The sequence below is a fragment of the Micropterus salmoides genome, unplaced genomic scaffold, assembly GCF_014851395.1.
Source record: "Micropterus salmoides isolate LMB-PRFRI ecotype aquatic unplaced genomic scaffold, ASM1485139v1 Ms_hic_scaffold_10, whole genome shotgun sequence".
NCBI classification, from domain to species: Eukaryota; Metazoa; Chordata; class Actinopteri; order Centrarchiformes; family Centrarchidae; genus Micropterus; species Micropterus salmoides.
The window spans coordinates 8,488,748-8,509,603 of record NW_024040041.1 but is presented as its reverse complement, the minus strand read 5'-3'; the positions used below and the strand labels follow the sequence as shown (position 1 = coordinate 8,509,603).

General features: G+C 40.9%; 1 protein-coding gene across 1 annotated transcript in view; it reads right to left on the bottom strand.

Annotated features, from left to right (window-relative positions):
- ntn1b (netrin 1b) overlaps nt 1–20,856 on the bottom strand; it is a 43,222-nt gene that overhangs the window by 19,644 nt on the left and 2,722 nt on the right. The window lies entirely within an intron of this gene.

Genomic DNA, 20,856 nt, shown 5'->3' with positions numbered 1-20,856 from the left:
ATGGTTGTTCTAGCTAACAGAAGCTTACTGGCTAAATCTGGAAGCAGTTGTTTAGCCTGCTAGTGTAAGAGGCAGGGGGCATGGTACTGCATGAAAGGTGAGATGGCAGTGGCGGCACCCATGCTATACAAACACGCAAAATGTCTAGAATTAAAAATGATCTCCTATAAAACTAAATATGAAGGATGAAATAACTAAAGTCATAATGAGGTGAGTTTTAATAATGTCTAAAATTATTGCACAAATTATAATTATAATATAATTTATGCTTGTTACATAATTGATTAATGTGATTTGTAGATAATATTTGGGCTCCATTGTCACCGTCCTTGTGCTAGTGATTTTTTACCTTTTAGGTGACTTTTTTCCTTTATTAGGTTGAATCAGATGCAAAATATGTGTTTGAGCAGTCCTCACACATCCCTCACATTTCAGTAATCTCTCCATCAACGCGCCCATCTTAATGTTATTACATGGAGATGCAGGCGATAAGACCGTCACATATGCTCCACGTTCATCAGTGGTCTGAATCACGTACAAACCAACTCACACCTGCCATAAGGGACCAGAGCTGGCAGGTGGTTGGGATTCAGAAACACACACACACACACACACATACACACAGAGGTGTTTGGCAGCTGTCACAGGCTTATCTCCAGCTCTTCCCTCCCCAGGGATGATCCAACACACACTACACCAAGCTTTGAAACCCCCCCCACACACACACACACGCACACACACACATACACATTCTCCTTCCTCCCTTTCCCTCTTACTCTTTACTGCCCTCTTATCCCAGATGTTATCTCCACTTAAGGGAAGTGTGAGGAAAAATGCAGCGGGGCCTTTTTCATGAATAGGAAATGGAATGCTTAGTGCTGAAGCAAGCCGCTGGTGCTGTACTTTAATCTTCCAAAATATTCGGAGACAGATGTGTTTATTGTACCACTGCAGCCGTCACTTCAAAGTACACAGCATTATCACTTTTTAAAAAACTGCCAAAGACAAAAAGAAACGAAAGTGGGGTATACATATACTTAATTTATATATTTTTCCAGCAAAGACAAATAGATGAAGTCAGTGATTCATGAATTTCAGTCTGAATCTGTCTCCTTGCAGACCGGTGTATCTTAAAGGCAAAAATCAACCTTCTTGTGTGTGTGTGTGTGTGTGTGTGTGTGTGTGTGTGTGTGTGTGAGACAGCATCATGAGATTAATAAGCTCTATCTCCACAGCTGTCCCCAGGCCCTTCTAATGAGCGCTGTGCTATCTCATCCACACATCCCCGGTCTGCTCACAGTCACTGCAATAGTTGTCCAGCAGTGACAATAGCTTGAGCGTTGATAAGCCGTGTTTAGCAACAGGTTCCAAATGCCCCTCACAAAATCTGTCACACAGACAAATAAATGAATAGATGTACTGACAAGATACGGACTGAAGATACATATGTGAAATCACTTCAAGTGAAGAATTTGGAGTCTTTTTTAATTTTTTAGACCGACACAGGCTCATCAGAAGAACTCAAGTACATGTTTTTTCAACACCACCAGTCATGTTCCAATTATGACTTCATTTGAACTGATTTAAACTGCTTATTTAACAGTGTTAACTATATAAAAGTGGATATTGTCACAATACGTTTTCATACAACTTAACTGTCAGTGTTGGTTTGGTCAAGTTTGCATTTGTACTGCTAGTGGCAATCAAGCCCCCAGGAACGGCGTAGTGGCAGCACGGGGTACTGCAACTTCCGCGTTCATCATGTAACCTTATACAGTCTATACATGTTACACACCCTGGTCCAAAAATACCTTTTCCCCATTCACAATCATTGGAAAAGTAGCAGCTATAAAACGGTGAATACATTTTTCTCAGCATCACAACTCCCCGAAATCACTCTTTTTATGATCAGAATTTGATTAATTCTGGCCATTAATATTTGGGAAGTCTAGAAGAGCCACATGATTAAATTATGTTATACATTTTTGGTCAACAAGAAGTCAGTTGGCTGACATCTCAGATACGCTCTCAACTGACTCAGCTGGAGAAGGACGCGGCTGAGCATGGTCACATTAAGCCCCAAAACGCGGGAGGTAGCCAGCCGAGACTTTTTCAGCATATGCACCCTGTTAGCAACTTTCAAAGGAAAGTCATTCTCCAACCATCCATCACTCAGCTAACTATTTCAACACTTTAGCCATTACTTTTAGCTGACTGTTCAGACTTCTCTGCTCGCTTGCTAGTTGGTCCACCTCGAATTGCAACCAGTGTTCAGGTGTTACAGCTGTCTCGATCTATGGATATGTATTAGAAAATCCATTTACATTTTTGTTGGGTGTTTCAAATTTCTTGAGCTATTCCACAATGCGTTGCCGTTGGGGTATGAGTTCCGCTGGTTGGAAATCACTGATCACTCACCTCGCACTAATTCAATCAAAAAGCTCTTCATTTCACAAAGAAATAAATCTGCATCTGCCCAATCAGAATTGCATTCATAAAGTACAACAAATAATGTGTGACATTTTCATATCAAGAAATGAACCCTTTGCAACTAATGTAACACAGTAGTAAGTCAATCTACACCCGGCTTGTGAAAGCTTTTAATTTTGCTATGTGTGTCCACTCAGTGTTAGACTGGACTTCAGGAAATTATGGGTTTTCACATTTTTGTCAGGAGGCGCTTGTTTAGAATGAATAGACAAAGATAGAAGTGAATACAGAAGACACATAAGACAGAAACTTTAACAACAAGACAATCTAAGAAAAGACACACAGATTGTTTCACTGTTTAAATAGCAATGAAAACAAATATCATTACATAATTCTATTCAAGAAATGCTTAAATTCTACTATTGTAGAGGCAAACATAATTGAAATTCCAAATAGAAAGTTAGCTTATAAAGGAGTGGTTACTGCAAATCAGCTGCTTACTGTGTGATTTTGCATTGGACATCCAGAGTAACAAGGTGTCTTTTCTGGGTCTGCTTTCATTTGGTTTTCAAGGGCCTACTTAGAGCTATGCTATTACAATCTATTTATGTTCAAGTGTCATCTATCACGCGTAGTGAAGGAAGCGCCTGTGGTGGGTGTGCATATTGGAAGAAAATTACGCATCCCACAGCTTGGTGGAGGCGTTTTTTCGCTCCGTCTACAGAGGAGAGCACTCTTCAGAAACAATCAAACGTCTGTACATGATGATCTCTAATGAAATTTGGTTATGGATGGTTTGAAGAACTCAGCGCCACAGCAGCAGAAATTTTCCAACCCTGTCAACAGGTGTCAGATGTTTAACTATACAGTGCGTGCGTGCGTGCGTGTGTGCGTGCGTGTGAGAGAGACTTGAGGCGGGGTTTCTATGTGGTCTGCATTGGGGAAAAAAAGCATCGCTCCTTCAGAGATGGAGGTAGATGGAATTCCAGCACAATTGTTGTTTATTCAGGACCAATTACTCTCTCACTGTGTATAATCCCGTACATTCGCTCATATTACTATCAGATGACATGTGCCAGATCAAAACGGGTTCATTAAAGCCTGTGATCTGAGGAAAAGACAACACTTGGCACTTAACAGATTACAGAGCCATATTTTCATGACAACAGTTGGTTTAGTGGTTGGATATTTCAGAGATGCATACACATGTAGAAACAAACTGTACTTGCTGTTAATGCCTGCATGAGTTAGACAGTATCACATGTTTCTTTAAGGAGGGTGCATATTTAGTTTTTAGGTTGCCACTACACATCTAGGCCTCACTCTCAATGACGCTGTTGAAGTTCCATCAAATATACTTGATTCTGAAATCTCACTGCAAAGCCAATAGATATTATGCAATGCTTGTGTAACACCTGTATTGTATACGTGGGAGATGTTGCAGAAGTGCTGAAAGAGTTCATTAATGTGGCTGAAGTGGATATGCACTTCTTATTTTGCTGCATTAACAAAAAACAGTTAATGCTTTATTTTACAGCCTGCATACCCTGGACTTACAACTTCTTGCCAGGATTGGCCTAATGTTCCCCAAAGACAATAATTAAAAATTGCAATTTCTCACATACCATATTTTGTAATGTCATAGTTTTCACAGAAATTATACCACAACTAACTGCAACATCAACACTGTTTTCAACACTGTCACATTTCTACCCTGTATTTATATAAAGCCTTGATCGTACTCCTATACAGACTCGGACAGTGGATGCACACGCACTTCTGTACATGTGCACAACAATCTGGAGTCTGCGCACTAGGTAACAAGGTGTCGACCTCACAACAGCACGATGACCTGCCCCTTTGTGTGTTGTATTTGGCTGAACAACAACAACAAAAAGTTGAAGAAGAAAAAAAAACGCCTAACGAAAATAGGACCAAGAATGGGGAATATGATACACTTACAATACTCCAAATAATGTCTGCATGCTTGTAGTGCTTACCTTCATGGACATGGGCAGATGACGAAATTTACGTCATGCTGACCTCCATGCAGCCCGGCAGATGTGACAATCATGAATTGGCCTACTGTGCTCTGTAATTAATGAATGTAATTTATTTATTTGCTCTTATTTGTCCTGATTTAGACAGCATGTGGTACAAACTCTGTATATACTAAATAATTAGACTGTAATTTGTAGGTTATAATCTGAATTGTTACCAAGAAAAGAAAAGTAAAGGAGCTTTGACGGATGAAGTCATGGCTAAATCTTTTGCTTTGAAACTAGGATGCTGTATGCCCTGCTGATCAGGCAATAATTAAGTCAGTGATTATGTTCTCTGGAAGTAGTTCCTTTTTAGGATTATAAAGACATCACTGAGAGTCACTGATCACATCATATTCCATAAAAAATAGATGGCACAAATATATCATTATAAAACTGGAAAGCTAGGAGTAAATCATAAACGTATTCTGCTGTGAAGGTTCAATAAATTATTGTCATAAATTGAGTTTTATAGAAAAGTGGTGTCAGCTGCTCTAAAAGGGTGCACTGAGACTCATCTTTATTGAAGCCAACACTTTTAACAAACAAGCATTTCTGTCACACAGCATTCGTGGACTTTCTCTGATGAAGCACATTTGACACGGTAACGCACAAACATAAAAAGAAAGTGCCACAATCCGTCACCCTCAGCTGCTTCCAGGCCTGCCTCCCCCAGACGCACGTTTCCCACAATAAATATTTCGATCACACATCACTGCAGCAGCTGTGATTTTGATGAGGGCGAGGACAACAACAAAGGACTTCTGCAACACGCTCTCCAGATGATTGAATCCTTTTACAAGTTTCCGGAATGCGTTTGATGATTTCACTCGAGGCAAAAAATGTAAATAGTGAAAGAAAAAGAATTGGAGCGGTTGCGGGGGAGATTTCTATCTCACACAGGACGGAGCAGGTTTGCACAATGACCTCTGAGGACTGCTTCATCAATAACAACCCCGTCACCTTGGTGTGATATAAACAAACACAGCATCAAAACATGTGTGATGATTTTAAAGGCCTTCTTCTTTGATCAAGTCAAAAATGAGATAGCATTGGTAAGACATACAGAGCTGGAACATGAGGAATTCGTATATGTGACGTGGTTTTAATGAGACACCTATTAGCGATTAGAGGATGTTTGAAAAATTAGTACAATGGGTTCACTTTGTGCACCTGCCTCCACGCTAAACAGGGCTGATGCCAGAGCTTTGTAGGCTTTGTGGGTATTAATATCACATCATCCCATCAGTGGATTAAAGATTTTTTCTGCTGTCCCTCTAGCATAGGGGGAGCCATCATGGCAGAAAATTAAATAAAACTTTCTTTTTGTTGGTAATCCCAATTTTGAACAATATACTAACCCACTATATACTGATTATATTAGCAATAATATTTTTTTATTTCAGTTTGACATTTATGCTTGATGACTGGTCTCTCACATTTGTTTTTGTCTTCAGGCTCCACCACGTTGCCCACCCAGGTGGCCAGGCCACTGTGTTCTGGCACTGAAGGACCAAATTTATCAGATCTGGCGAAGTATTGGGAGTGTAGACTTGAGAATCTGCAGCACTCAGGCTAGTTTAGGGCCAAGGTTAACCCATTGACATGTCATTCGGGCACATTGCATAGAAGCAATTTTGTCATCCAGCCTATTTGAGTTTTTGAAAGAACAGCTGAGCAGATAAAGCACAAACAACCACAACTATTAAGGATAGAAACATCTTGTCAGATACCGTCACGTTAATTTTTTCTGACAACAGCTATTACCATCGTCCACTTCAGAACTGGTACCAAGGGCAAAGGCTAACAGAGCAGTTTAGCTGCATCTGCCCGGCTGGATTAGGACAGATGCTATCAATCTAATGATGCCACCATGGCCAATTTGGCAGCAACGCCAATGTTCCCTATGGGAGTTGTTTCTGCTCTGCTACCATAACAGCACACAGAGAAACATAATGACCCGTCACTCAGCTCACCTTTCACCTCTGAAGAGCTGCCAAACCACACATGAGTGCACATCGTGCCCCGAGAGCAGATCAGAGATGAAAAGGTATAAGCTGAGCTAATGAATTGAGTTATCCTCGAGATGAAAGGCTATCTGAAGCCATCTTGCTCTTCTTCTTCACCCAAGCCTGAGCATGTACCTATGTCTGTGTAAAATCTACTGGTCACTTTGTTTGTCCAGTTTTAGCCTTAGTGCAGGTATAAACTGATCTTATCGTTGTTTTAGCCATATGTCAGATGCTAGGAGCCAGGCTCAGCAGAAACGTAAAGGAGGTCAGAAAAACACAAAATGCTTTGAATGGATTTTATGACGTGAAAGGTCTTGTTTATGAAGCATTTTGCAGCCTTATTTTGTTCAGAGCCTGTCAGAAATGAAGGTGAATATTTTGCTACTATACTTGTACTCTTAATTGAATAAATTAATAAACTGATTTACTGGTATGGTTATTAAACAATGAAAAATCTGACATTTTACCAGAGACTTTTGTGTATTCTTCTAAATCTCTGTAACCAGAACAATTAATTATACAACCCTGTCTTTAGAAATGACATTGTTTAATGACAACTAATGCACAACAGCAAGTACGTTTTCTGTTAATATAATGAGGAAATATTATTACTTAACATATCTGGGAAGTCTCAAAATATGGTCAACATATGAGTAAAATGTTCACTGGCAATGTATTTCTGCAGCATGACGCATGACTACAGCCTTATTCAACTTTTTATGGTTTTGTTGGCACTGGCAGCACTTGGTTGAGGTTGACTTAGCGACATCATTGACCTGTTTACATTTAACTGAAAACCACAAGCTTTCCCTAACCTTAACCAAAGAGCTTTACCACAGATGACAGTGTGGACACATACATTTAGCACTTCATTCACTCACAAACATTGCCTCTGAACATTATCCTGGCAGAAATGACAGTCGTCGCTACAATGTGATTATAAAAACAATTTAGTAATATATAAGTAATTTCTAGGAGATGGGCTTGAAATATAATACAATGTATTTGAAAGTGCTCTACGCAGAGAACACATATGCCTCCACCACACATGGTTTGGTCTCCTGCATTCTGGGCATCGGGTGCCATAGTGTTTAGCAAGACCTCTTTAACTTGTCAACCTGAGTTCAAGCCCTCGTGTTGAGTCCTTGAGAAAGACACTAAATACCTATCAGCTCCATGGGAGTTTCTGTAGATAAGTTTGACCTCTGACCTCCCAGGAATTTCCCTGTACTTATTAAGAATAGTCCACATTATGGTTGGTTTGGTTCCCGTAAGATGCTACTGCCGGCACTAAACTGTTGATCATATGGCTTGTTCTAACTATTGACTAATTGTCGTATATGTGTGTGTTTGTGTCTATGTGTGACTGTTTGTTTTCCATGTGACACTTTCTCTTTCTGCAAACTGCCTCCCTCAGTGTGGGAATAAGTCTCTTTCCTGACTTGCACCACTTGTCTCCCCGTGCAGAAAGCGGTGATGTCATGGAGGGCGTTCACTTTCTTTACGAGCGCAGCTCTGTGATCTTTGGTGGAGATCAATTAGCTGAGCAATCAGCCCGCCCCGTGCTTTTGTGTGAGTAACTGCTCGTAAACCGTTTGGTTGCCGGGCAAACGGGGAATGCACTGCCTCAACATAAACAGCCACCCAAGGCAGCCCGGCCAAAGTAGAACTCCAGGCTCCCCTTCAGTACAGTATACTGTATCTCATTAGGTAATGCAATGTGACATCAGCTCACGCAATTCACCATTAACCAATGTAATTTAAGATTAGCTGGTAATAATGTGTGTGGGTCAAAGTAATGACCTGTTAGTGGTGACTCTGACAAGAACAGTAGTTGGCTTTAATGACACCAGGCTGATAAGCATGGACTTTACTGACTGTATAGGCTAAATACCAAATACTGTAATATGTATCTGCTCTGAGATTTATACTGTAATGCATACATATTAGATGCTTTTGCAATGTACTGTATTTGTGAAACATGTCACCATGACCTCTTTTACATTACAAGAAAAAAGAGCTGGCATTTTGTAGCAGCAACATTTTGTAATTGTGCAATCAGTAATGACCAGAGTTACGCACTCCAAGTTCTAAGCAGCCGCTGCTAGGTGGTGCCAATAGCAACACACCCTCTCTTATGAATAATAACGCTTAATGGCCAGCATATCTCAGCCCATTTATCCTTTTGTTGTAGGGTTGGGAGCAGTCCAAGGGAGGCGGGAGTGGGCGTACTGCTGGTTGCTGGATCTTTGTTGCATGTCACCCGTTTTCTATCACCCATTTGTGCTGTCTTTCTATACTCTACACTTGCTAATTAAAGAAGCAATGCCATGAAAAAATGAGAATACATAGCAGCATATAGAACAAAGAGAAACACAAAGAAGACTATTGTATTCTAGTGTCGGCTGTTTATATTTAGCATTTCCTCAGAAGCCCAGGCCTGTTCTCAAGGCCTCTCTTACACCTGATCCTCCCCACATCAGAGGTCATGTGTTTAAATGTAACTTTTAGCAAAATCTTGAATTGAGTCACTTTATCAAATGTGAGGTTTGTTTCCTGAGCAACCACGGGAAACAAGACTAGACTTAAAATGACCAATTAAAGCATAAAGCTGATGGAGGAACATCCTGCTGTCACTTGTTGGCAAGAGTTTGGGGCGTTGACTGGGGAATACTTCCTCTTTGTGTGTGTGTGTGTGTGTGTGTGTGTGTGTGTGTATAAACAGACATGCAACTGCGTCAGCAATTGCACATGCCTGCTGTGACTGTTGTTAAAATAGCCTCTTGAGTAATAATCTCATAAAAGTTGATTAATTTCTGATTTATCTGTGTGTTTGTGTTTGATGCCTTGTATATTTTCATTGATGAACTGGAGTGCTCTCACAGTGTAGGTGTGGAAACAGGCTGACTGTGAGTGCTGCTCCTTTCCTTCCTCAAGTTTATTTCCTCAAGTTTATGGGAGAGGTGATGAAAAGGTCCATGGTCATTAAGCTCAATAAGCAAATTCTGTTCTCTCTGTTCTGTTAAAGGATGTTTCATTACTGTATGTGGATGGGTGTACTGCACTGCTATAACCAAGTTTTTAATGCAATGATTCATTCTTTGATTTTCAGATGTTTCCACAGCCTCATTTTTTTTAACCTCACTATTAGTATATAATAATAATATATATAAATAAATAAATATATATATATATATATATATATTTATAAAACTCTGTGGATGTGCCGTATATTCTTTAATCAAATTAAAAATGTTTTCAAATTGAGCATACTCCACAATCCACAATCCACGCACCACCTGGTGAGTGCAGAAGTACCCCTGGTGCAAGTACAACTTTATGCAATCTTTCATTGATCCCACCCAATAAATAAGGCATTTACTATGCATTCATATCCCGTTATCTGAGAACATTTCTTCTGCAGATATCATTGCCAAGATCCTCAACATTTAACATTTAACATATGCAAGTTTACTCAAAAGTTCAGTTGGTGGGAAAGATTGTTGAAAGATGACAGATGAAGCATAACATTTGTGAGCAGTGTGGCCTTTAGTGGCACCATATTGTTTCTGTACCTAGTCTACCCTTTGAACCAAATTGTCTAATTTACCTTAAAACCCTTACTACTTGGCTCTTATGGGTAATTTGGAAAAAAGGGATTTTGCTCTAAATGTTAATACAATAGGGAGACATCTGAAAATCACCCACTTATACTCACCATAATGACCAACTTGAGGCTGACTTGACTTGTATTTACAGTAAACCTGAATGCAGCATAATTGAGCTTGTGGTCAGAGGAGGCGTTCTCCAGACTAAACCTGTTCGAAACAGCTAAACAGGGCCAGGTTGCCGTGGGGCTTTGCTGGCCAGTGTTAGGCTGAGGTCCAAATCTTCCCCACAGAGCAGGGAGGTTATTTTAACACTCCGGCACGTGCATTCTCCACTGCGTTCCCTCCGTGCAGTGGGAATAAGGGAGATGGAGGCAGGAAGCCACTAGGTTGTAAATCATAAAGCTGAGGTGACAATCCATCGTTCTTGTGGCATGTTTATTGTGCTTTTCTCCCCTTTTCTCCAAAGGCCTATTTACAACAGGCCATATCCCCGTGTCAAATATATCTCTCCCGTGTGTTTTTAGATTGCATCAAAACATTTAACCCTGTATTTCACTGATCAAAGATTGATTTTAAGTGCAGTTGTTTTCTAGTTTTATTCACTTCATGGAGATGTTCACTGAGTCCTTGCTCTAATATGGTATGTGCTCTCTACACAAGTCAAAGCAAGTGTTCAATTCATAATGTGACACCAGCTCATCTCAGGAAACAGGGCACAGCCTGAACACTGTGGTCACATTGTCTCGGAAGGGAATTAATGGTTAATGATTGTTTTTATGGAAACGCTGAGAGGTGATTGTAAAGGTTTTCTTACTACTCTGTTCATTTTTATCTCAGAGTTTGTTCTGGTTGCTAGGTGGCATCCAGGACATGGTGCTGAGCTGAAGAGGAAAAGGCTTGGTTCTTCCTGGAGCACGCCAACTGCTGGCAATCTTAACAGGAACCCAGTGACCCTTAAACTGCAGTAGTAATGAGTAAAACAAATGCTATGCTATGAGCCATCCAATGTGCAGGCCCTCCACTGTCATTCAAACCCATGTGACTCAGCTGTTTGGACTGCTGCATCTAATTTATTTCAATTTCATTCACGATAAATAACATATACTGTTTTAAGGGCCCAGTGTTGGATCCAGAATTTAGGGACCAAAAGTCAGGATATCTCATACTCTGTTGCATCGATTTTAGTAATTCTTTTATTCTGGTACTTGCAAGTCTCACAGCCCCAGGTAAATGGAAGTGCAATACTAAATTACTGCAGATCCCCTTTTTTTGTTATTGTTAGTGGTAGAGTGCCCTGCGATGGACTGGCAACCTGTTCAAGGTGTACCCCGCCTTTCACCCAATGTAAGCTGGGATTGGCTCCAGCCCCCCTACGACCCTGTACGCACAATAAGCGGTTGACGATGGATGGATGGATGGATGGATAGTGGTAGAGTCCACATCATCTTCACATGCAGAAGGGATTGACAGGAGATGATGCAGCATGTAATCCAGCGTAACTCACTCTCTTTTAGCCTTATCAGAGCTGTATGAAGTTTGTGCTAATAGACTCCTAAGCATTCAACTTGCAAAACATAGGGAGGCAACAGTTAATCAAAATTGCGTCAATAAAAACAAGAAAACTGCATTTTTAGCTAGGGTATCCCTTTTAAATGTTGCAATGAGTAATGGAACAAGTAGAAGCTGATGAAGAGTTGCAGGCGACACACAACCAACTCCTGCTACTGCTCTGATGTTGTGTGGAAAACTAGTTACACCACTTGTTTGTTTGGTTGCACTATAAACAGACTTAGCTGTTCCTCTTCTGTTTTATTTCTGACAAGGAAGCTGCTCAAGGAGTGTTGACTGTAGTCTTAAAACTGCACTTGCTGTTACCACCAGTAACCACTGGTGTTGTCAAATCAACCATGGTGCCCTTCAGCCACCTCTGAATCTTTGTCCTCTGCTCAGCGGGACAGATCCATTGTTTATGTATTTTCATGTCTTTTCCTGTCACTGCAGAACATGAAAACCTGCTGTAACGGAGCCCATGCACTCCAGGGTTGTTGCACATCACTGTGTAATCTAACATGGTCATTGGGCTCACTGCTCTGAGGTCATTCCCCAGCTGCCTGCCTAAGTGGGAACCAGATACAGCGTGTTATCTCTGACTCACTATCATGAGAAATTGAGCCTCACTATCTGTGCAAATAAACCACATGGCACATGTGCACACACATACACATGTACGCATGCCACAAGTTTACATCACACTCTCCACGGCTGAGGTTTTCCTGCAAGCAGAGAAGGGAGGAAACCGTCTGATGTGTCTCAGAGCTCGGCCGATCAGGAGAGGAAGGAAGTGACTTTCTACTGTTTGGTGTGAGCGTGTGAAGGAGTTGTGAGCCATCTGCTCCACAGTAGCTGTGGTGACCTGGACAAGACATGAGAAGAGGATGGAGCATGCGGGCTCCTCTGTCTACATGCCCACTCAGGCTGGAAGAGTTATGGATGACTGGAACCAAGAGATCTGCCTCAATCACAAACACACTGTGTGCAGAGGGAGGATTGCAATTGATGAATCCCCAGGTTTCCCCCCCTTTGAACAGATGTGGAGCCCTGGGATATTTATTGCCATGTAGGGGCCGGGGTCTACTAGCCAATGTATTCGCCTCTCCTCTATCTATCCTGCTGGATATCCCCTCAAATCCAATAAGTGGTTCCTCATTCTCTCTCAGAGAAGAATTGGTCACTGGGGTATGTGAGAGATGGAGGCAGAGCACAGGAGGATGTAGAAATCCATTATGGAGCAACAGAGACCCTTGGACAGGCTCACACAGAAGTTATATGGAAAAATAAATATTTAACAGGAACATGGCGTTTCCTTTTCAAGGCGGGCTTGTTATGTCTACGCTGTGTTTTTTTAAAAGTGTTCTGGAGATATGTGGCGGTTAATTAAAAGAGCAGCAGGGTAATTAGCAGCTGACATTCCTGAAGCTTTTAACATTTTACATGTTAATACTGAAGGCTCTGAACTATTAAATATCTACAGGAAAGCCCCTGCAGATGTACTGTACATGTCATTCTAATAAGGATGAAGACTTTATTCAACCATAATTGATCCAGTTGTCAGTTGTTGCTTTTGTCTTCCACTGAAAAGACCCCTGTGTCGACAGCGCAGCAGGGAGGATAGTACCAGCCAAAGGAGCTTATGCCTCCACTGCAGAGTTCCTTAACCCTTTCTGGGGGGAGAAGGGGAAGTGGCACAGGGGGTAAGTTGGGTAAATGACACTGAGGAAGTGTGTAGTGTGTGGACGTACAAACAGCCCTGTCACTGAGCTGGCTGTGTCGGGTGGCAGCGCAGCAGGGGAGCTGGCTGGGGGTCTGAAGCTGAGCTGCGGAGCGTGTCACTCCGCTGGCCCATTAATCATTCCCAGTCTGCCCTGCTTCGGTGCCTCAAAGGGGCTCGATGCGCACGCACTAGGTGGTCCTGATGCCACCCTGGAAGCCCCAGCAGTCAGCTCCATGTAGACAGACGGTGGACACAAAGAGACATCCACATATACACACAAACATGTGCATCTATTTCATCTTGGCTCAGTGAACAATAAGGCGCCCCATGAACAAACTAAAATAAACAGCCAAGAAAACAAACAATTTGAACTGTCCCAGCCACTCAGGATCCACTTACTGCATCATACAACACACACACACACACACACACACACACAAACACGCAGATGAGGTCCCAATAATAGCATTGCATTTTAGGTCACCCCTCAGTAATGACTAGGGGTGTAACGCAAAGGTATATTCTGTATCTGTATCTTTTCATGTCACATAAATATCTGTATTTGTATCTTTTTCAGATTTATATCAGAGGTAATTGTCTAGATTGCTTCATTTTCTGTGTGTTTTCTGCTTATAAAAATAAGCATTTGAACCATGCACACAAGTTGATCAAATAATGCTTGAATCCCACCCCCCAAAATATTTAAAAGCCAGTCTAAAGTGAGTTGAAGTAAAAGCTGTGTAGGCGCCTCAGTAGCTGAATGGTTAAGGAATGTAACAGCAACGTCCCTGGTTCAGCTTCTAGACGGTTGTTGCATGTCATGCCCCTCCCATTCCACAAAAATGTTTGTGTAACAGTTAATGATTTGGATGGAAATTATTAATGGAAGGTTTTAAGTGGTAAAATCCAAATCAGAATTGCATTGAGCTATATTGCTTGACTCTTTTTTTTACATATACAATGAAAAGAGGAAAATTTTATGTAAAGTTTCTTTGATTAAAATATGATGAAAGCTATTTACAAAACAAAATGGCCATAGCTCACACATTCATATTTCATTTTTTTTTTTTAAATGCTATGTGCATGCATCAGGAGGAGATTCATTTGAAAATAAAGTTGGTGTTAAATTAGAAAGCTTCTGACAACAATCTGAAAAGCTCTCCTGGACATTTTGCATGCACTTTTGAGGCGGTCCCTAACTTCAGATCCTCAGATTAGCATAGTTTATTCTGCCCTGCGTAACAAATTTTGTAAAATAAAAATAAACAACAAATGCTGAAAATTTGTGGACTTAAGGTGAACTTTCCTTATCTGAATTTTGAACCTAAAACTATCTATACCTTTTTCTAGCAATGACTGATTTGTTTACAAATTGAACAAATCTGAGGAAGTGCTCGAAAGACTCACTGGTTTGGCTTCTAGCGGCTCCTGGGAGCTGTGTTGGTGTTTATATTTGTTCATATATGAATAATGTTTTCGTTTACATTCCTAGTGATGACACATGCATCATTGCTACTGTTCACAGTATTAATAATGATGACACAATAAGGGCATCAGCACACACAATCTTTCATAGAGCCAGCTGATAGAGTTACAGCCTTTCAGTCAAACGCTAAACACAATCATCTGAATGTGTTGACTAAACCCACTGTGTTCTGCACATGATCCATACTGGTCTACATTTATGCCATGATATCCAACAGCCCATGCTAGAAGGATATGCACATTAAATCGAAACTAACATATTCTTCTCAAAACATCCATCCACCTCTCCCAACCGCCGTCCACAACATGGCAGAACAAGATTTTTCACTTTGCTCCTAAAAGCCTTAGTGAAACCTTTCTGGCTCAAACTATCATGTCTGTCTTGAATTATGAGCTCAACAAAACAAAATCCTCAAAACATGCAGCCTTTACCCAGAGGACACTGAATTGTAGCAGAGCATGGATTTTTTTTTAGATCCCCCAAATACATCTCTTTGTTTTATGGTCTGGTTGTATACAGAGAAACCTCTTACCAAAGTCACATAGGCTTATGTTGCAAGAAAGACTGGAGGCGACAGAGTAAGGGCCAATTTCAGAAGTATTGTTCTCCTTTTGTAATCGTGACAGAGCTGAAGGACGTTTTAGGATATGTCCTGCTGCTGTTATTGCCATTAGAGCAACATCACAGAAATGTAGGTGAGGTGTAGGTTGAGCAAATCGTTTGAAATGTAAAGGTAGTGTCAGGAAATTAGTACTTAGCTGGGTGATCTGTAACAAGAAGCCCTGTGCCAAATTCTATGTTGAAGTGTTAAACAAGGACTTAATCCATGTCATGTCAACAGGGCACTCTGTCCTCACTTTACTGCAACTTGTGTATATTTTGTATCACTGCTGAGACTTTCCTAAAACATACTATAGATTGATTTTCCCATGATCCACGCACCAGACACTCCTCCGTTACGGTTATAGTGATTGAAAAGTAAAAAGAAGAAGCCTACGAAAGCAAAGAGCAAGCGGAAAGATCAAAGATGAAGGAGTCTGGGCAGAGTCATCACTAAACACTGCTATGAGTAGTGTACTGGACTGTATGAAAAAGTATTAGGAGCGAAGGTTACGTATTTAAAAGGGTCTTTTGTTTTCTCTAGATTTGCATTGTTTTTATTGCTTTAGTGTACGCAATGTGACATTTTGTTTAGTTTTCCATACATTTTACAATTGCTAATAAAAACTGTACAATTGTTGGCTTTGTGAAAATTGTTGTTGCATTAACATGTTCTGGTATACATTAAATACATTTAAAATACTTTATATTTTTTTCTACTTTAGTTAATGAGGAAATAACATAAACAAATTCAGTGCCTTATTTATTATTATATGAAGTTGACATGTTGGGGGATGGTGTTGTGTTATTTTGTAAGACAACAAAAAAAAATATATATATAAAAAATATTATAGTTACTCCTGGGAAGGCCTTGCCTTTTTAACATACAATATAAGGTTAAGGATTCTTCCAAATTGAAACTGATTGGTTTAATATGTTTTTGCTCCAGGGTCACTTCTGCCTGTGATTACTTTCTCTGAACTCCCATTGGTCAAAGCATTTGATTAACTTTCCTCCCCACTGTCCCCGAGCAGTACGCAAGCATGGACATGTTCTGGATGACTGAGACTCGTCACGTGTCTTGCCTCCCATGCTGCTGTTACACGAAAAACGTCCACCTGTTGCCTTTTAACCACTCCAGAATTTGTGTTTTTTTTCACCTAATATGTATTTTTTTCCCCCACACGTGTTTGTTGTTGTTTTGTTATTTCTTCAACTATGATTTCCATGCAATCTTTATGAAATGCAATTTTTTTTTCTGCGCTGAGGTCTTATTTGGACGATTTGCACAGCACATCTGAAGGTTGTGATGTTGTTAAGGGCTGTTGTGGACCCCTGGGAATTACTGTTACGCCTATAATCACTAATGAGGTCCCAAACAAACAAGCCACAACAAGAGCAAGATGCTCACGATCACATTTATTTGTTTTCATTTTTGTGTTTTCTCTCATTTAGTAAAATGTTCCTTTCAGACATGTTTTATTTCCTGCAATGTCTTCTTTAAATGTTTACTACTGGATGAATTTGTGTTTCCCCACAGGAGAAATTTCTCTTTGCCAAGCAGAGCGAGGAGTGGATGAGGACTCAGGGCTCAGGGCTTTCTTGTCTTATCTTCACTATAACAATTGCACATTTTAACTATTGCTTCCAACACATTAACTTTGCAAACGCAGCCTGTTTTCATTAATGTACTGTACAAATATATTATGGGAATAAATTCAAACATGAGACCCATCAAACAGAAGTCACCAAAACAAAAACAACCCCAGTAATAGCCGTGTCCCCTGGCTATTGTTGACTAAATTCATGTGAGAAATCAAAACCCTCAAATATGTCTCAACTTACAAATTAAATAGAAATGGCTGACTGTCCCCTGGCGTTGGCACACAGTCATGGGCCAGAGAGAGAGGGAGCAACCGGAGCAGGAGTGAGACAGTGCAACTTCTATCACAAGAATATCTATGACGTCGTGCTTTACAGAAATTCCTCTCTCCCATCAAATGGGTTGCTGCCGTGGAGCTGAAATGAGACCCAGATGGTGAGCAGGCCCGGTTTAGCCAGACCTGGCAGCCCAGGGGAGGCAGGCGGCACATTCTCCGTCAGCAGAAACAGTGTCAATGGTCCCAGGCAGCCACATGGACAACGACTGGTCCAGCGCAGAGCCTGTCAGCATGCATCCCTAAGAGCATCTTGTGATTCAAATCACCTTTGCTCAATTGTAAACCAAACAGGAAAGCTTATCTTAGATGTGGCACGGTTCTGTAAAACAGAATGTGGTTAATGTGGTGTCCTTGTACCACAGAGGTCTGGTTTCCTCCAGCCCGTCTCTCGCTTGCTCGCTCTCTCTGAGCTGCTGTCATGCAAGCGGGTTGCAGTTCAAAGAAAAAAGTAAGCCGTTTTCTCAAAGCACTCTCGTCTTGACTGACTGGATGTGTTTAGGCCAGTGATTCCCAATCAGGGGTAAGATTGTTGAGTAGCTCAACTGATTTGAAAAAATAGAAATAACAATTTATCCACATATTGAATCAGCTGTAACACCTGTTTGTAACAATATACACCTATATATATATTTAACAGTGTTAAACATCTAATTTAAAATATTTTAAAAATTCAAATTAACACATTTGGAACATGATGATACTTGAGTTCATCTGACAGGGCTGTGGGGGTATGTCCAACAAGAAAGGATGGGAACCACTGGTCCAGACTCAATACACGACTTAAAGGTAGCTATAATATTGATTTTAAAAACAACCCCTTGCATTTGTGGTCTCAAATCTCTTCTATCATATTTATCATCAAACCAGCTGGTTCTTTAAAAAAAAATGGAGAATGTTCATTTATATTCTGCGCTCTATTTTTAGAGCTGTTGGAGAGAGTACCAGTATGTGCTGCACAGACTGGGAGCAGAGCCAGTAGGCAATTGATACAATCATATCCTAATTCAGCTACCCCGTGGGTGGCAAACATGTCAGCTCTTCCTCACAAAGACTTGTGTGTAGGTTTAATAAATGCCAAAATACTTTGAGCAGAGCACACAACTAAATGTTCTCTTCTAGGACAGATAGTAAATGACTTTGGGATCACAGATTTCTATCCCTCAAGGCTGGGTGGCTTGGAAGTGTCTCTTTTTCTCTTAAATAAAATACATCTAAAGCCAGATAAACACCTGCCAACTGTAGGAACACATCAAAAGTGTACAGAAACAAGACTGATTGAACCTCCAGCTGACTCTCAGCCGTTGTAAAACAAAACATAGCAAGGCAAGGTGACAGCAAAATCAAAGTCAAAAACGTGCAAAATTACACATATGAGTGACTAAGTCCACCATTTTCAAGTTGCCTCAAAACCCACTTGGCAAGCAGAAGTTTCCCACAGTTCCCTTCACAGCCCATCAGTCAGGCCGGAGAGGAGCGGGGGCCTGACTGTCAGGGGTCAGTGCTACGCTGAACATGGAGAGAATATGAAGCAGCTGCCTGGGACAGGAGAGCCTGACGTGCCACCATATGTGTGTATGTGTGTGCGTGTGTGTTTCTCAACCTTACATTACTTTACATAAATGATTATGGGTCGCGGTCAAACAGTCTCATGCATTAATGTGTTAAACTAGTGTGGAGCTTTTCCTGTGCAAGTTTAATGGAGAGGTGGGTTTAGGAATGTTTGAAGGGCAAAGAAAATATGTTAAGAGCCACACTTAAATCAGTTTATGTTATTAATAGTTACATTACATCCAAACAACTAATCTGAAATAATATCTACACCAGCTAGCCTATAGCCAGGTCCCTGGACACAGTTATGTTTCGCATCTAATTTTGTGTCTCATTTGTAAGTCATCTCGTTTCTGATCATTTTGTGTATATTTATGGTCGTGTGGTATCTCTGTATTAATTTTGTGTCTCTGTGTTTGTGTCTTTTTGCAGTTATTTTATTTTTTAAAGTCATTTTAAGTAGTGTTATGCCATTTTGCATATCTTTGTGGTAATTTTATGTCTTTTTGTGGTCTTTTTGCGTGTTTTTTTTTTCATATTACATGTCTTTGTGGTGTATTTGTCTCTCTTTGTCTCTTTGTCATTTTGTGTGTCTTTGTGGTCATGTCGTACAAGCAGTCAATGTTGACTAGCAGCTATGTACAGTGTGCTAACCTCGACAACCCAACTGTATTCTAACGTTAACATAGCTATCCTTATTAGCTAAGCTCCTTACATGCTTGTTGTAACTTATTTAAAGGTGGGTCTCCAAGATCAAAAGCGTCGTGTTAAGAGCACAGAGAGACTAACTTATCAGTGTTAACTTGAATGCATTGGTTTCGGACAAATTTGTGCAGCGGTGTTCATGATATCAACCATTCAACACCGGATTGATTCAGAATCTTCCCTGCCGGGAAAAGCCGGCAACAATCTTTCCTCCAGTGCATGATCAAGTTTTGATTCAGATTGTACATGAAGATGAGGTGCTGCTCACTGAAGGTATATTGTCAATGTATTTGTGAGAGAGAGAGGGAGCAAGCAAGAGGAGGAGCTCTACAATTAAATACGATTTTGCCCATTTTAAATAGTAAAAAAAAATGGAATTCAATATGTGGCGGTCGGCGTCGATATTATGGCAACAAACAAATCAGTGTCTGTGAAACACTGCATTATACTAACAAACCAACTACCTATCGCCTTCTGACTCTGGTGGATGGCCAATCATATTCCATGGTGAGGACCATGCCACCCCTGGACCCCCTTCTGGCCCCGGCCCTGCTTTTTTGGACATTTCTGTAAGTCATGTAACTCCAGCTGATAGGAATGTGAAAGCTGCTGCTGCCAAAATGATGGCAACCCTGTATGCAAAGTCATGGGAAATTGACTTTGTCTTACTTTCTTGATGCCTGCCGCACTGCCTAACCAACTACACCCCCATTACACCTCCCTTTCTCACTCTTCTCTCAGTATCTGAATGTCCTACAGCAGGGAGGAGAAACCCAGACAGATCATTAGCACCAACAACTCTGCATGCCCACTGCCAGACCATATGGACCCACTGCTCAATTGAAACAACCCCTCCCCTGGGTCTTCTTCTTTCATGCTTATAGGTGTCAGGCCACCCTTATTATTTCCTCTTTGGAAGACATGCTCAGTCTGGCTTTTCTGCGGTTTTATCTGATGACACCGCTCACACAAAAAGCGAGATGGTGAAAGGGGGCCTCCCACTGACAGCGAGATGGATGCCACAAGTGACAACCTTTTGTTTTAGTAAAATACACTGAGATGCTGGCTTTGCAGGGGCAAAAGGCGGAGGCCAAGGGGAACAACTTGTTCACTTGTTCCGTTTGCTTGAGCAGACCGTGGCACTGTCGGAAGTTGTTGCTTCTCCAGGTTTGTTTCGCTGTAGCTCAGGGGCTTGAGCTGTTGATATAATC